Below are 18,132 nucleotides of genomic sequence, written 5' to 3'. Positions count from 1 at the left end.
CTTTACAGACACAGCTATTGGAGTGTTTTGCCTGCAGTGTCACAGTCGCTGAGGCACTGGAAGTTTGATTACACACTGGATGCATATATTGTATTGTATTTTCTGTCACCTGAACATTAACTGTGCCATAGTTCACCATAACGGCGGGGGTAACCTTCTGTTTTTTCCATAATGTGTTACCGGAAACATTGCTTGTGATCCAAAGCACTCTTATATCAAAGCAAATTTCCCTATTAGGACTAATAAGACCCCAAATGATTCATTGCACAATCCAAAAAGATTTCTAGAAAAAAAATTAATACTAAGTAGGACTGAACGTTTTTAGGAAAAATGTAACTGTGCTATTTCTGTCCGAAATTGCAATTTCGATTCACGATTTCAAATAAAGCTTTGTTCCCCCTTGGTGCCTGTTTGTACCCCCTCTGTGCCTCTCTGCCCCCCTGTCTCTCTTTGTGCCCCCTCTGTCCCTCAAGCTGCAGCAGTGCTGGATATACTTTCCAGCACGAGTCCAGCGATGCCCATCTATCCACTTCACCTCCTGCAGGCTCTAATGCATGGCATACTTCCTGTATGTCATGTGACATACAGGAACCAGGAAGTATGCCGTGCACAAGAGACGGCAGACGGCGAGAGAGGACGAACAGCGTTGGACTTGTGAAGCAAGGTATGTCCAACACTCCTAATGCTGTTTTCTCCAACAGAAAGCTCTGTTGGTGGGCAGAAAAGAAGGTGTGTGGGGGGGATCACTTGTGTGCTGAGTTGTACGGCCCTGCTACCTGCTTGTTCAAAGTCTATGGCTAAGTATTAGAGGCAGAGGATCAACAGGACGGAGCAGTGCTTTTCAGCGCTGCTAGATTTTGGCGCAACAGGCGCCTCCATAGACTACAACAGGAATCATTCCTATTGCAGCACTCAGTGAGTAACGTCGGCTCCGTCAGAGGACGGAGCCGAGGTTGCTTAAAAACATAATAATTCGGCCTCCAGCAATCGCTGGAAGCCGAATTATTTCATTCCCCCACTATCCATGGCGGTCTGGAGGGGGAATAGTAATTAAATCGGCCCGGACTTGTGCAGAAGCAGGATCAGCCATATCACAGCTGGATCCTGCGCCCAAGTCTACCGGCGCCGATTTCAAATGTACTCCAACAGGATAGCCAGGCAACTGGTATTGCTTAAAAGGAAATAAATATGGTAGCCTCCATATACCTCTTGCTTCAGTTGTCATTTAGGCCTTGTTAACATTGCGTTTCGCTTGCGTGTCCATCCGCGTTGGGCTGTTTTTGAGGCTGTTTTTTTTTCCCAATTCCCAGCGCTTGAGTGGGCGATTCATTTTTTGTGCTTAGCGGTTTTCTAATCGTTTTTTTTCCCGAGCAGTTTTGTAATTCACTCCCTGACGCAAGTCAGGAAGTGAACTCTTTGACCCGGAATGTATTTATTCTTAAAAACGTGAACACAATCGCTACACAAAGCGATTTTGTGAGTGTTTTGCGTTTCTCTTATACTTTCCATTGAGGCGGAATCGCCTCAAAAATGGTACAGGCACCGCTTTACTAAACGGACAGCGCATGACCCACGCTGATATGAACCTTCTCATAGACATTCATTGCACAAGCGTTTGGTGGGCGATTTTAAAATTCGCCCGCATGTAAAAGAAAAAACGAAAACAACTTCAGTGTGAACAAGCCCTTAAAGCTGTAGTGGCCTGAATCGTACAAAATAGCCCGGTCGCTGGGGGGGGGTGTAAGCCTACGGTCCTCAAGTGGTTAAAATAAGTTACTTGCAATCCAAGCTATGTATGCTGTAATTTCATTGAATGCAGACATGCACAAAATGAAAAATAAACAAATTTTTTCACCCACACATACATTACGACATCCTCCCTAATTTACTATGGTTGTGAATTGTGTAGTCTCTATATTATGTGTTCAGGGCGGACTCCATAAAGCATTCTGGGGAAGAGAGGCCTATTTTTGTCAGATAACTTACTAAGTTGTTCCTTCTTATATTAGTAACCCTATCCTCCCTACAGACCTAAACCCATAACAGATCATATCAGATTATAATCTTTAGTTGACTTGAGGTTCTTCCATAAATCCCTGCAATTTTTTAAAGTGTCTGCAGCCTTCCTCTGAGTTTTGCACATGTCAGGATCTACAAAGCCTGTGTGGATTTTTCTGCTGAAGGATGCTTGTTGAAACAGTGAAAGTATTCAGTATATTTCCTCAGGGTCTGTTTGCCAGTGAACTATTCTCACTGGAATGTTTCACACTCAAATAGCCTGTGGAAAATGAATATACTCTCTATTCCGCTCTGGGATATTTATCTTTTTGGCATTGACAATAAGCTAACACATGATATGTGACTTGTGTCTGTTCTGCATTTCACAGGAAAGGACTAGATCCTGCTAACTGCCAATTCTGCTCATTAGTCAGTATTTAATGCTGCTGCATGTTGATTAACATACAGGTGTGTTTTTATGCTTATATTGCTTACGGCAGTGAAATGGAAACAGAATTCATATGATCACATTTAATGGAAAACTGAAGTGAATGATATGGAGGCTGCCATATTTATTTCCTTTTTATACAATACCAGTTGCCTGGCAGCCCTGCTGATCTATTTGGCTGCAGTAGTGTCTGAATCACACCAGAAACATTAGCATGCAGCTAATCTTGTTAGATCTGACAATAATGTCAGAAACATCTGATCTGCTGCATGCTTGTTCAGGGTCTATGGCAGGGGCGCCTTTACCTACTGACCACCCAGGCAGCGGCTTGGAGCGGCCAAATGGGGCCCCAAGCAAAGTAGCAGATTTGGGCCCCCCTCCCTCCTTAACCCCCTCTGCTGCCTCCCCCTGCATAATGTCATAAAATAACTGAGGGTACCTTTGGCTTCTGGCACCCACAGATATTTCTATGCTCTTACCGAGTAGCTACGTACTTGTATCTATTGGAATCGAAATTTAAAATGGACAGCAGTGACCGGGGGAGGGAGGGTTTAACATACTCTTGTGGCTGTCTGATCCGATGTGCTATATACACACACACACACAATATAATATATATATATATATATATATATATATATATATATATATATATATATATATATATATATATATATATATATATATATATATATATATATATATATATATATATATATATATATATAGTGGTTTGCAAAAGTATTCAGCCCCTTGAAGTTTTCCACATTTTGTCATATTACTGCCACAAACATGAATCAATTTTTGGTAGGTTTACAGTTGTGCCATACTCCTTCCATTTCTGAATGATTGCTTGAACAGTACTCCGTGTGTGTGTGTGTATATATCATGTTTGTTAGTTCAAAAAGACACTGTGACAAACCTGTAAAAACCTGCCTGCCTGTACTCACTCTAGAGTGGCTGGCTGCGCTGTCACACATAGGCATAGCCTATAGGAAAAGGGAGGGCAGGTCCGAATGATGACGTCATCAGACTTGAGTCAAGGTACAGTGCTCACACCCTTAATGGCTCTGCGGGCTGATGAGCTGAGCGTCTCTTTGTCATAGCAACAAAAGACGCTCAGACAGATCAGTGTGGGGGCAGCTGGGGGAGAGGTCAGCGTGGAAGCTGTTGGGGAGGGAGAGGTCAGTGTGGGTGCTGCAGGGGGAGGGAGAGGTCAGTGTGGATGCTGCTGGGGGAGGGAGAGGTTAGTGTTAGCACTGCTGGGGAGGGAGAGGTCCGTGTGAATGCTGGGGGAGGGAGAGATCAGTGTGGGCACTGCTGGGGAGGGAGAGGTCAGTGTGGGTGCTGCAGGGGAGGGAGAGGTCAGTGTGGGTGCTGCAGGGGAGGGAGAGGTCAGTGTGGGTGCTGCAGGGGAGGGAGAGGTCAGTGTGGGCACTGCTGGGGAGGGAGAGGTCAGTGTGAATGCTGAGGGAGGGAGAGGTCAGTGTGGGCACTGCTGGGGAGGGAGAGGTCAGTGTGGGCACTGCTGGGGAGGGAGAGGTCAGTGTGGGCGCTGCAGGGGAGGGAGAGGTCAGTGTGGGTGCTGCAGGGGAGGGAGAGGTCAGTGTGAATGCTAGGGGAGGGAGAGGTCAGTGTGGGCACTGCTGGGGAGGGAGAGGTCAGTGTGGGTGCTGCAGGGGAGGGAGAGGTCAGTGTGAATGCTGAGGGAGGGAGAGGTCAGTGTGGGCACTGCTGGGGAGGGAGAGGTCAGTGTGGGCACTGCTGGGGAGGGAGAGGTCAGTGTGGGTGCTGCAGGGGAGGGAGAGGTCAGTGTGAATGCTGGGGGAGGGAGAGGTCAGTGTGGGCACTGCTGGGTGGTGAGCGGTCAGTGTGGGTGCTGCAAGGGAGGGAGAGGTCAGTGTGAATGCTGGGGAAGGGAGAAGTCAGTGTGGGTGCTACAGGGGAGGGAGAGGTCAGTGTGAATGCTGGGGGAGGGAGAGGTCAGTGTGGGCACTGCTGGGTGGTGATAGGTCAGTGTGGGTGCTGCAGGGGAGGGGGAGGTCAGTGTGAATGCTGCTGGGGGAGGGAGAGGTCAGTGTGGGCACTGCTGGGGAGGGAGAGGTCAGTGTGGGTGCTACAGGGGAGGGAGAGGTCAGTGTGAATGCTGGGGGAGGGAGAGGTCAGTGTGGGCACTGCTGGGGAGGGAGAGGTCAGCGTGGGTGCTGCAGGGGAGGGAGAGGTCAGTGTGAATGCTGAGGGAGGGAGAGGTCAGTGTGGGCACTGCTGGGGAGGGAGAGGTCAGTGTGGGTGCTGCAGGGGAGGGAGAGGTCAGTAAGAATGCTGGGGGAGGGAGAGGTCAGTGTGGGCACTGCTGGGTGGTGAGAAGTCAGTGTGGGTGCTGCAAGGGAGGGAGCGGTCAGTGTGAATGCTGGGGGAGGGAGAGGTCAGTGTGGGCACTGCTGGGGAGTGAGAGGTCAGTGTGGGTGCTGCAGGGGAAGGAGAGGTCAGTGTGAATGCTGGGGGAGGAAGAAGTCAGTGTGGGCACTGCTGGGGAGTGAGAGGTCAGTGTGGGCGCTGCAGGGGAGGAAGAGGTCAGTATGAATGCTGGGGGAGGGAGAGGTCAGTGTGGGCACTGCTGGGTAGTGAGAGGTCAGTGTGGGTGCTGCAGGGGAGGGAGAGGTCAGTGTGAATGCTGGGGGAGGGAGAGGTCAGTGTGGACACTGCTGGGGTGTGAGAGGTCAGTGTGGGCACTGCTGGGGAGTGAAAGGTCAGCGTGAATGCTGGGAGAGGGAGAGGTCAGTGTGGGCACTGCTGGGGAGTGAGAGGTCAGTGTGGGCGCTGCAGGGGATGGAGAGGTCAGTGTGGACATTGCTTGGAGAGTGTGAGGTCAGTGTGGGCACTGCTGGGGAGCAGCTGGGGGAGAGGTCAGTGTGGAGGCTGTTGGGAGGGAGAGGTCAGTGTGGAGGCTGTTGGGGAGGGAGAGGTCAGTGTGGATGCTGCTGGGGAGGGAGAGGTCAGTGTTTGGGCGCTGCAGGGGATAGAGAGGTCAGTGTGGACATTGCTTGGAGAGTGTGAGGTCAGTGTGGGCACTGCTGGGGAGGGAGGTCAGTATGGATGCTGCTCAGGGAGAAGTCAGTGTGGGCACTGCTGGGGGGGGGGGGGGGGGGGAGAGAGGTTAGTGTGGATGCTGCTATGGGAGAGGGAGGTCAGTTTGGACGCTACTGTGGGAGAGGGAGGTCAGTGTGAACACTTCTGTGGGAGAGGCCAGTGTGGACTCTGCTGGGGGAAGGAGAGGACAGTGTGGGTTTCAGGGGGGGAGAAGAGAGGTCAGTGTAGGTGCGTGGGGGAGGGAGAGGACGGGTGCAGGGGGGTGAGGGAGAGGTCAGTGTGGGTTGCAGGGGGGTGAGGGAGAGGTCAGTGTGGGATGCAGGAAGGTGAGGGAGAGGTCAGTGAGGGTTGCAGGTGGGAATGAGAGGTCAGTGTGGGTTGCAGGGGGGTGAGGGAGAGGTCAGTGTGGGTTGCAGGGGGGTGAGGGAGAGGTCAGTGTGGGTTGCAGGGGGGAGGAAGAGGTCAGTGTGGGTTGCAGGGGGGTGAGGGAGATGTCAGAGTAGGTTGCAGGTGGGGGGGGGGGTGTGTGTGAGAGAGAGGTCAGTGTGGGTGCGTGGGGGAGGGAGAGGTTAGTGTAGGTTGCAGGGGGAGAAGAGTGGTCAGTAAGTTGCAGGGGGGAAGAGAGGTCATTGACGGTGCTGGTGGAGGAAGTTGCAAGGTGTCCTGGGAGGCGGAGCTTCCCGTTGGTTGTGGGCGGGGCTTCCCGTTGGTTGTGGGCGGGGCTTCCCGCGGCCGTGGTGGGGGCTTTATTTCATTAATGCCTCTACTATGGCATTAGCAGCAGATCCCTCATCCCCTTCAACCCCCCTCTACTTACCTCTGAGCAGCAGCAGCAGCAGCATTCCTGTCTTCTCTCGTGAGGACGAAGGTCCTCACATCATGAGACTCGAGTCTCTGTGCTCAGCAGCGCCACCTCCAGCTCTTCCTCCCTGCCGGAACTAAAGATTAATTGTCGGGCTGGCCAGGGAGTGTTCTTGCGCCAGCAGCAGACAGGTGGGAAAATAGTCCCCCCTCACCTGTATGCTGTTACTTGGCAATGAAACTGTGTGCATGTTAGGGAAACTATACTGAAGCTTTACAGTTTCAGTAAAGTTAAAAGTTACCTGCTGCCAGGATGGGGCCCCAAGCTGGTGCTTGAGGTGCCTGGTTGATGATCCGGCTCTGGGAAGGCGCAATAAATTACTGTCAGTCCAAGGGGAAATAAAAATTCCTGTCCTGAAAGACCGTTGTAAGGGATTGGAGAGAAAAAGATTTCCTTCTGTTTTAAGAAGGCAAATTACACCAAGCTTTGCTTTTTTAGTAGGAGGGCATTTGGTTCCTTTTATCCCCCTATACATTCCTAGTAGCTTGGGTCACCCTGAGCTGCTTGGTTACTCTGCTCTTTTCACAAATAGCCTTCTGCTAAGTCACTAAAGAATCATTCAGAGTTCAGAATTATAGATACTCCCTAAGAAGAAGGTGTCTGGCTTATAGCTGTTCTCTGCACCGCCACAGAGGAGACAGCGACAGCGCCCTACCCCCAAATGTTACTGAGTCTGCAGAGGGAGTGAGACAAACAAACAAACAAACAGTAACCTCTGCAGACAGCTGTGTGCTCTGCTAGAATGTCTGCATGTCTAGATGTCAGGAGGATCGCCATGACTAGCTATGGAGCGGTAGGATCATCTGATCCTCTCCCCTACACAGCCTGCACTTCTCCATGAATTCAACAGGACAGTGTTTGAAGTGTGTAATGGACACAGTGGGGGTTGCAGGTTTTGTCTTTCATTGTGAGAGAGTGAATAGGAGGGCAGCATCTAAAGCTCAAACAATGATAATGGACATGTAAGCAATGTGTGTAATTACATCCATCACTACTTATAATTGAAGATGGCATAATAATGTATTTCCATTAATGCTGTCTGTTTGCCCTCTCTCTAATGCTATGTACCACCTCACGATTTTTCCAACGATTTTCCCGATGTTCATCAATTTTTTTTTTGAGCGACAAGTAGTCATTTACACGATGTCATGACATCGCTTAGCGTTGTGTGGTGAAAAGTGACCGTCACTGAGGATCAAGTAAAGTACTGAGGTCGCTTGACTTCTCGTTCGCGCCCGTCCTGTAATGTCACGTGACATCTCACATACCCGCTGGCAGGAAGATGAATCGCTGCACGCTTGTCATGAGGGACACCTCGCTGGATCCATCTTCCTGTGTTGTTGCAGTCACTGTGGTGAGTGTAGAGCTTAACTTTGCTTGCCCTCACCCTCTGCTCATGCTTCCTCTCCCACTGTCTCAATGACCAAACAACTGCTACTTGGGGAACAATGTGCACAACTATGTACACTAGTCTGAGCACTCTTCAGGGGAGCCAGTAGCATTTGGAACTATTATTGTGTATTTATGTAGCACTGACATCTTCAGCACTTTACAGAGTACATAGTCATGTCACTGACTGCTCACTGGAGCTTACAATTTCATCCCTACCATAGTTAAACTGTAATGTCCGACCATATTATTATCATGTATTTATATAGCACTGACATCTTCTGCAGCACTTTACAGAGTACATAGTCATGTCACTGACTGTCCTCAGAGGAGCTCACAATCTAATCCTACCATAGTCCTAGTCTAATGTCCTACTATATTATTATTATTTATTTATATAGCACTGACATCTCCTGAAGCACTTTACAGAGTACATAGTCATGTCACTGACTGTCCTCAGAGGAGCTCACAGTCTAATCCCTATCATAGTTATAGTCTAATATTTTCAATATAGGATTGTTTTGGGGTAAACCAGTTGACTTATCAGTATGTTTTTTAGGATGCAGGAAATGTCTGAAGTGTCTGAAGACAGAAACTCCATGCAGATTTTGCCCTGGCCAATGTTCAAGCCTAGGACTCAGCACTAAAATGCAGTAGTGGTACCCACTGAGCCTCTATTCTACTCATAGATATCTGCTCATCCATGTCATCAATTCTGACCCTCTACTACCCTTCCTCCCTCCATTCTACTTCTCTTCTCTTGTATCACTTACACTACAAACACACTGTGCTTATCTCCAGAATGGATTATGAATCAAACTATTAGGCCCAGTGCACACCAAAACCGCTAGCAGATCCTCAAAACGCTAGTGGTTTTTGGAGCAGATTTCAGAGCGATTCTAGGCATGTTTAGAGACATTTTCTAAACATGCCGAGCATTTTTGTGAAGCAGATTACAAATACTGTTACAGTAAAAGCTGTTACTGAACAGCTTCTGTAACAAATACGCCTGGAAAACTGCTCTGATCTAGCGTTTTTCAGAGCGGTTTGCATTTTTCCTATACTTTACATTGAGGCAGAATCGCTTCTGCAAACCGCAAATGTGCAGCAGGAGGCACGTTTGCGGTTTGCTAAAAACCTCAAACCGCTGGTGTGCACCATCCCATGGAAATGCATTAGCCAAGCGTTTTCACAGACAAATGCGGTTGGCGGATCGCTGCTAAAACTGCTCGGTGTGCACTGGGCCTTAAAGGGAATATCCAAGCAAAATAAAAAAATGAGTTTCACTTACCTGGAGCTTCTACCAGCCCCATGCAGCCATCCTGTGCCCTCGTAGTCACTCACTGCTGCTCCAGTACCTCCCTGGCAGCTTGCCGACCTCGGAGGTCGGCGGGACGCATTGCGTACATTTTTACGCATTCCCGCTAGTGCAGGAACATTAACACATACATTTTTACGCATTACTGGTTCAATGCGTAAAAATGTACGCATTAAACCAGTAACGCGTAAAAATATATGTGTTAATGTTCCTGCATAGCGGCAAAAGCGTAAAAATGTACGCAATGCGTCCCGCCGACCTCCGAGGTCGGCAAGCTGCCAGCGGGGGACCAGAGCAGCAGTGAGTGACTACGAGGGCACAGGATGGCTGCATGGGGCTGGTAGAAGCTCCAGGTAAGTGAAACTCATTTTTTTATTTTGCTTGGACATTCCCTTTAAACCACCTTACCATATCAGCCCTTCAATGTCATGATATACCCACTCTAGTCCTACCCTAACAGGTGGTAACATATTTGCATATCTCATAATGTTTGTGAAAAATTATTTTGAAAGTAAGAATGTCTTGCTTGATAATCCAATCTTGCAATGTGACTGCCATTGGAACTTGTAGTGTGGATGCTGTATTTGAGGTGCATACTGGCAGCATGTGCTGTATGGCATACAATGCTGATCATCCACAAGGCAAACTTAGGCAGCTGCCTAGGGTCTAGAGAGAGTTTTTAAAGGCCTGGTGGTTGCTAGCCCCCACCAAATCTAACTAAATAAGCCAGGTGACCATCAGTGGAGGGCAAAGAGTTATCTTGCCTAGGGCCCCGTTTCATAGTTATCCTTCTCTGATGGCTTATATCATGTGTGAAGTGTTCTATAATGTATATGATTTTTGTTTTATTTTTTATGGGGGGGGGGGGGCGCCACAGGATTTCTTGCCTGGAGTGACAAGAAGGCTAGAGGCGCCCCTGGTCTATGGCTAAGGGTGCATACACACATCAGACTATAGTCTTTGGAAACTGAAAGATCACAGACCAATCTTACCACCCTTCATGTAGTACGAGAGCCATACTCTACACAGTCTTTTCTATGGAGCTGAACTCCACATCAGAAAAAAAATCTTTGCAAGATGCTTCACACACAGATGCTGTACAGACACAAAAGATCAGTATCTGCAAAAGATCTGTTACTACCAAAAATCCATTCCTGCAAATTGCAATGATAGTCTATGAGATCTGCAGATCATTATACACACATGATTTAACTGACGTTATGCGACCTTAACATCGCATCAAACGCAACATCTTAGTGTGAAAGAGCCCTAAAAGTGTTAGAGGCAGAGTATCAGCAAGATAGCCAGGCAACTGGTATTGCTTAAAGGCAGGGGCGTAACTAGAAATCACTGGGCCCCCCTGCGAATATTTGGATGGGGCCCCCCCCATAGGTGCCAAATAATCGTAATGGGGCAGCGTTTCACTGTAAATTAATTGTAAAGTGGGCAGCATTTTACCAGACAATCGTAATGTGGGCCAGAAAATCGTAATGTGGGCAGAGTTCACCAGAAAATCGTAATGTGGGCCTTTAGAAAATCATAATGTGGGCAGAGTTCACCAGAAAATCGTAATGTGGGCACCAGTCACCAGAAAATAGTAACGTGAGCAGCAGTCACCAGAAAATTGTAACGTGGGCAGCATTTACCAGACAATCGTAATGTGGGCAGCGTTCACCAGAATATCGTAATGTGGGACAGAAAATCGTAATGTGGGCAGAGTTCACCAGAAAATTGTAACATGGACAGCATTCACCAGACAATCGTAACTTGGGCAGTGTTCACCAGAAAATCGTAATGTGGGCCAGAAAATCGTAATGTGGGCAGCGTTCACCAGAAAATCGTAACGTGGACAGCATTCACCAGACAATCGTAACGTGGGCAGTGTTCACCAGAAAATCGTAATGTGGGCCAGAAAATCGCAATGTGGGCAGCAGTCACCAGAAAATCGCCATCTGGGCAGCAGTCACCAGAAAATTGCAATGTGGGCATCAGTCACCAGAAAATCCTAATGTGGGCAGCAGTCACCAGAATATCGTAATGTGGGCAGCAGTCACCAGAAAATCCTAATGTGGGCAGCAGTCAGTCACCAGAATGTCGTAATGTGGGCAGCAGACACCAGAAAATCCTAATGTGGGCAGCAGTCACCAGAAAATCGCAATGTGGGCAGCAGTCACCAGAAAATCGCAATGTGGGCAGCAGTCACCAGAAAATCGCAATGTGGGCAGCAGTCACCAGAAAATCCTAATGTGGGCAGCATACACCAGAAAATCGTAATGTGGGCAGCAGACACCAGAAAATCGCAATGTGGGCAGCAGACACCTGAAAATCGCAATGTGGGCAGCAGACACCTGAAAATCGTAATGTGGGCAGCAGACACCTGAAAATCGTAATGAGGGCAGCAGACACCTGAAAATCGTAATGAGGGCAGCAGACACCTGAAAATCGTAATGAGGGCAGCAGACACCTGAAAATCGTAATGTGGGCAGCAGACACCTGAAAATCGTAATGTGGGCAGCAGACACCTGAAAATCGTAATGTGGGCAGCAGACACCAGAAAATCATAATGAGGGCAGCAGACACCAGAAAATCGTAATGAGGGCAGCAGACACCAGAAAATCGTAATGTGGGCAGCAGACACCTGAAAATCACAATGTGGGCAGCAGACACCTGAAAATCGTAATGAGGGCAGCAGACACCTGAAAATCGTAATGAGGGCAGCAGACACCTGAAAATCGTAATGAGGGCAGCAGACACCTGAAAATCATAATGTGGGCAGCAGACACCTGAAAATCGTAATGTGGGCAGCAGACACCTGAAAATCGTAATGTGGGCAGCAGACACCAGAAAATCGTAATGAGGGCAGCAGACACCAGAAAATCGTAATGAGGGCAGCAGACACCAGAAAATCGTAATGTGGGCAGCAGACACCTGAAAATCACAATGTGGGCAGCAGACACCTGAAAATCGTAATGAGGGCAGCAGACACCTGAAAATCGTAATGAGGGCAGCAGACACCTGAAAATCGTAATGAGGGCAGCAGACACCTGAAAATCGTAATGTGGGCAGCAGACACCTGAAAATCGTAATGTGGGCAGCAGACACCAGAAAATCGTAATGAGGGCAGCAGACACCAGAAAATCGTAATGAGGGCAGCAGACACCAGAAAATCGTAATGTGGGCAGCAGACACCTGAAAATCACAATGTGGGCAGCAGACACCTGAAAATCGTAATGAGGGCAGCAGACACCTGAAAATCGTAATGAGGGCAGCAGACACCTGAAAATCGTAATGTGGGCAGCAGACACCTGAAAATCGTAATGTGGGCAGCAGACACCTGAAAATCGTAATGAGGGCAGCAGACACCTGAAAATCGTAATGTGGGCAGCAGTAATGTGGGGCTGTGGTGGGCAGCGAGCGGCGGGCAGATACATACCTGCTTCCGTGCGTTCCATTGGAGACTTCTCCCTCTAGCGGCTGACGTCACTTCCGGAAGTGACGTCAGCCGCTAGAGGGAGAAGTCTCCGATGGAACGCACGGAAGCAGGTATGTATCTGCCCGCCGCTCGCTGCCCACCACAGCCCCACAGACACTTACGAGCTGGAGGGGAGCACAGAGGGGAGAGCCCCGAGGTGAGGGAGAGGGGGGAACTACCCCTCTCCCCGCCGACTGTGGGCAAGGCTTTCCCCTCATGCTGCCACCCCTCCAGCACCCACAAAACGGCCCCAAGCGGGCCCCAGGGGGGGGCCGGGCCCCCCCGCGGGCGCAGGGGCTGCAGGGCCTATTCCTACGCCCCTGCTTAAAGGGAACCTAAACTGAGAAGGATATGGATTTTTCCCTTTAAAGGAATACTATCGATTCACATATTTTTTTCAATTGACACAGGAATTGTTTGGGAAGTGCTGATAAGTACTGGTGTATACATTTTAGTAGCAACTTCATTGTTTACTGTTATCAAAATACTTTCAAACTTTACTGACGCCAAAACTGATGGCAGACTGAGCCATGAGGAGAGGGAAAATTACCCTCAGTTAACTCTGTGTAGCTCTGTGTGTGACAGAGAGAACAGCTGCAGCTTCTGTGTCCTGTGTTTCTGTTTTCAAAATTTTATTGAAGTTTTAAAGTTTTAAACAATTCAAACAGTGCATGACATAACAGCACAGAGGGAACAAAAGGGATATCTTGAACAGGTATGCTCATCATATAAACATCACATAGCAGGGGGGAAGAGGGTAACAATCAGTAGTACAGCTAGATAGTCATTTATATCATTAAAATTTAAACACTACCATCAGGAAGCTTCAAATAGCCCTCAGAGGACGTTGTCCAGCTATCTGGGGCTTGCTAAAGGGGAATCGAGGGGATGGGAGAAGGCCCATTTAAGTAGCGGGCCATTCTATTACAATCCTGGGTGCCCGTCGTCCAGTGATCGACAAGCAGGCCAGGAAAGGTTATATCAATTAGCTTCACTTGGGGTGTGTCCTGTGTTTCTGACTGAGGTGTCTGAAGAGAGCAGAGGAAATGTAACTCATTGTCACAGCTTTTCATACTGTTTTTGCTTTCAGAGTTTGATATGTTTGATATTTGCTTTCTGTAGTCTGATATGCAACTCTGGCTGTGCATTGAAGCAGACACCCCTTCTGCAATTGATTTGTCCTAATATAGCTAAATCCTACCCTCAATAAATTACAGTTTTTGCCTCTGATATTTAACATGAAAAGTAGGAAAATGTTGTTTTTTTTTAACAGACGTAGTTTATTGAATTTTTTCAAAGTACAGACAAAACATACATATCCTATCCCACCCTAGCCCAACTCCCCCCCCCCCCCCCCCCCCCCAGGTGTGCATCGCAAGGATCGTGTCTTAACTGTTAAAGTAGAACCTATAGGTCGGGTTGGACAGCTAGCGAGGATAGCATGCAAGTACCGAATATCAGCATTGAGTAAATTTAGAGGATCATAGTACTAATAAGATACTATTAGAATGTCACTGAAGTCTAATTTAATACCAGCTTGTTAGAGAACAGAAGGGGTTCATAGGATATGGCTTTTTCTTTTAGTATTAGGCGTCAGAAAGAACATCATGAGAGGTAAGGTACTCCGACCAGGGTAGCCATATCAGATCAAACTTCTGGGGGCAGTTTCTATTTAAATATATTAGTTTATACCACGTCATTGCTTTGTTGATTTTCTTAATCCATAAGACCTTAGAGGGAGGATCGTCAGAGAACCATTTGTGGAAGACTTCCTTCCTAGCATACATACATAGGATATTGATTAAGGTAATATGATGCATGGAAAGGGTAGCATCAGTGTATAAACCCAAAAGTAGACTCCTAGGGTCTACCACAATCCTCTCTACCAGAACATCAATGAGTAGGGCAGCTATCTGTGTCCAGTAGTTATGAATCACGTCACAAGTCCAGGTCATATGGAAGAAGGAACCAGGTTCCCTTTTGCATTTAGGGCAGAGCTCCGATCTATCTTCATAGATGGCGCGTAACTGGAGTGGGGTGCGATACGTTCTATAAATTAGTTTAACATGCAAGAATTTATCCACAGCAGAGATCGAGACCCCGTCCATGCAGCTTAGGAAGTACCCCCATTCTGGATCAGATAAAGGGCCCACATCGGTCTCCCACATAATTCTAGCTTTGTCAAGTCTAGGGGTGGATAGCGGGGTCAGCCTGGCATAAACCTCAGAAAGGGGTCTGTCCAGGTGCTCCCGCAGGAGAATACTTTCTATTGGGTCGGATTCCCACGTCCAGGATCCTGGGAACTGGGTCTGCCATGCATGCCGGACCTGAAGGTACCGAAAGAGCATGTTATTTGGGAGATGGTATTTAGCTTTCAGTTGTGGGAAAGTTAGCAGCGTCCCAGCTGGCGCCAGATGGACTCCTCTGCTGATCCTGTGTCTCTAAAGGCTCATACACACATCAGACCATAGTCTTTGGTAAATGAAAGATCACAGACCAATTTTACCCCCTTCCATGTAGTATGAGAGCCATACCTTCACAGTCCATTCTATGGAGCTGAACTCTCCATCAGACAGAAATCTTTGCAAGATGCTGCAAACAAAGATGCTGTAGACATTCAAAAGATCAGTATCTGCAAAAGATCTGTTCCTGCAAAAGATCCGTTCCTGCAAAATGCATTCATAGTCTATGATATCTGCAGATCCTCATACACACTTTGTTTAACAGACATTCATCTGCAGATCAGATCCACCAGGATGGATTTTCAGATCTGCAGATGATTGTCTGATCTGCAGATGAATGTCTGTTAAACAAGGTGTGTATGATGATCTGCAGATCTCATAGACTATGAATGCAATTTGCAGGAACGGATCTTTGGCAGGAACAGATCTTTTGCAGATACTGATCTTTTGTGTCTGTACAGCATCTGTGTGTGCAGCATCTTGCAAAGATTTTTTTTTCTGATGGGGAGTTACAGCTCCATAGAATAGACTGTGAAGGTATGGCTCTCATACTACATGGAAGGGGGTAAAATTGGTCTGTGATCTTTCATTTTCAAAAGACTATGGTCTGATATGTGTATGTGGCCTAATACTTTTAGCCACAGTCCCTCAACGAGCATGCAGATCAGGTGTTCTGACTGAAGTCAGACTGGATTAGTCAGTACAGGGCTTCGGACGCCATCTTCCCATAGCCCTGCTCTGCCTGCTGGAATACTATGCAGACTTGAGCTGCGGGCTGCGGGGATGAACTGGCGCTATTAGACGCCGCTGCCAATTCACCACAGGGGTCGCACAGTCTGGCGGGGGAAGGTGGGCACATCTACTCCCCCCAGCCGCGCGTCGGCGCTCCTCCCCCAACCGGCGCTCCAGGCTACCGTCCTTGCCTGGTGGCTGGGACGCCTCTGGTCTCCGGACTTACCCAAATCTTGTTCCTACACTGAATAAGGGTGTTCAGGTCCAAGACATGAGGGCTTTGACCCATTTTTCAAATGAATAAGTGTACTATTATTGCCAACTGCGGTGCTGCAGATGGTTTGTAACTAACACGAATGGACAAGGCTTCATGTCAGAGATGTGGTGGGCTGTATTCTTTGTAGTTAGGGGTGCTGCTAAGGTTTTTGTGGCCCCAAGCAGCACATAATTTATATAGTAAACAGAGCCGGGAAAGGTCCTCCTGTACCCAAGGCTGGGACACCAAAGTGCGCCCCTCTATCCTTCCGACCCGAGCCATCACACTGATTGCTATTAGACTAAGAGGCTCCTCAGGGCCCCCAACCACCCCAACACATTAATCTCTAGTTATCTGGCTTGCAGTCACTGCCATGTATCCCCCTTTCTTATTTCTCTCTGCTTAAAACACAATAGGGGGGTGATAGCTGAGCAAGTTGTGTGCCCCCTCTTACACTGCGCTGGAGCCTCTCTTGCCTCTGCCTGGCTCTGATAGTACATCCTGGCTAAACACCTGTGTCAATATACAGCTTCTGCAAAACCTAATTGGTTCTCTTTTACTTTTATTTTTTTTTACACTGTGTTTTTCCATTGCTTTCATCTGAAGATAAACCAAGACAGCATGGGACTGAAGATCTGTTCTGGATAAGCAAGGTTCTTTGTTAAATCCTGTCACAAAAGCACCTCCATCCCTATTCGTGTATGAGATCCATCTTGTTTTATGGACAGCCGAAGATGGGACATCTGTCATCTACCTAAATGACAATGTTACTGGATTGAATATAAAAGCTTAAAGGATTTTGTGCAACGATACAGAAACTGGCAAATCCAGCTTGGAGTCACACATATATTGTGTCTACTAAGAAGTAAAATAAAATCTCTCCAGCAACCATGCAATGCTTTTGAGTCACACATGAGAGCCTCTCTGGCACACCCCATTTATGTTTCATCTCACAGCCTTAAAAACATCTCATTCCTACAGTTTCCCAAGTATCAGCCCAGCAGGTAACGCACCACTGATAATCTTCCCACCCAGTTATGTCAAACACATCTGTGCTGGGAGGGGCTTATACTTAATACTGTCTTGGTATGCATTTGTCAGTGTCTCTGAAAGCTGTGAGGCCCTTTGAAATTATAGAATGCTGAACTAATTCTCTATGGACATGTAAAAATCTGATTGATCTGAACAAATAAAGTTTTGCTAAGAAAAAAAAAGTAATTCTCTCCCAGGTCAGCCTTGTCTGTAGTGCAAGGAACATTTTTGGGGAAAAAATAATTTCAGATTTTTATGCAGTTATGCTCTAGATTTATAAATCCAAGCCATTATCATGACTTCATTAAGAGTCTGTCACACCTGGAAATGTCTCAAAGGAAAGCTATTACTTTCTCTGTGACTTGTTCTGATAGATATACTGCAACTATGTGCATTTTGTTTTAAAGCGGACCTGAACGCTTGCACAGGACAGAAGGAAAACATAGAGAAACCTTGCATTTAGATAGTTTAGCCTAACTACTATATTTTTCACACCATAAGATGCTCCTGACCATAAGATGCACCTGGGTTTAGAGGACAAAACCAGGGGGAAAAAAATATACTAAACCTGGTGCATCCATAGTGAAGAGGCACCTTGTAGATTGTGCGCCCTTTGTACCTCATGCCCCCTTGCACCGCTTGTGTCTCCCTGTAACCTCCACTGTCCCCCTTATGTCCTCCTGTGTCCGCCATGTGCCCTTCTCTCTCCTCCTTGTGTCCTCCTCTATGTCCATTTTGTGTCCCCGTTGTGTCCTCCTCATCAGAGCCGGGACAAGGTCCTCCAGCACCCAAGGCTTAGACACCAAAGTGCGCCCCTCCATCCCTGCCACCCCAGCCGTCACACACTGATTGCTATTAGACTAAGAGGCAGATTCAGCCGGCACCATCATATGCTCTTTCAAAGATTTATTGGATCACTGTCAAATCGTACAGAAGTACATCATGCGATGTTTCGGAACGATGGTGTGTTCCTTTCTCAAGCCATGACAGTTACAACTTTACACAAAAATCACAATACTTTTATGGTACATCATATCATTCAAATTATCCAATCCTAGTCCTCAATACAACAA

At 47.5% G+C, this 18,132-nt stretch overlaps 1 long non-coding RNA gene across 4 annotated transcripts in view; it reads left to right on the top strand.

Annotated features, from left to right (window-relative positions):
- LOC137526850 (uncharacterized) overlaps positions 1-18,132 on the top strand; it is a 468,244-nt gene that overhangs the window by 193,436 nt on the left and 256,676 nt on the right. Inside the window, exon 6 of one of the 4 annotated variants that reach the window (XR_011023124.1) lies at positions 16,634-17,183. The exons of the other annotated variants lie outside the window; for them this stretch is intronic. This is a non-coding gene — a long non-coding RNA (uncharacterized lncRNA). Of the gene's footprint in view, positions 1-16,633; positions 17,184-18,132 lie in introns of those variants that run through there. 4 annotated transcript variants of the gene reach the window in all.

Source organism: Hyperolius riggenbachi, chromosome 1 (genome assembly GCF_040937935.1).
Source record: "Hyperolius riggenbachi isolate aHypRig1 chromosome 1, aHypRig1.pri, whole genome shotgun sequence".
Classification (NCBI taxonomy): Eukaryota; Metazoa; Chordata; class Amphibia; order Anura; family Hyperoliidae; genus Hyperolius; species Hyperolius riggenbachi.
This window is presented reverse-complemented; position numbering and strand designations above follow the sequence as displayed.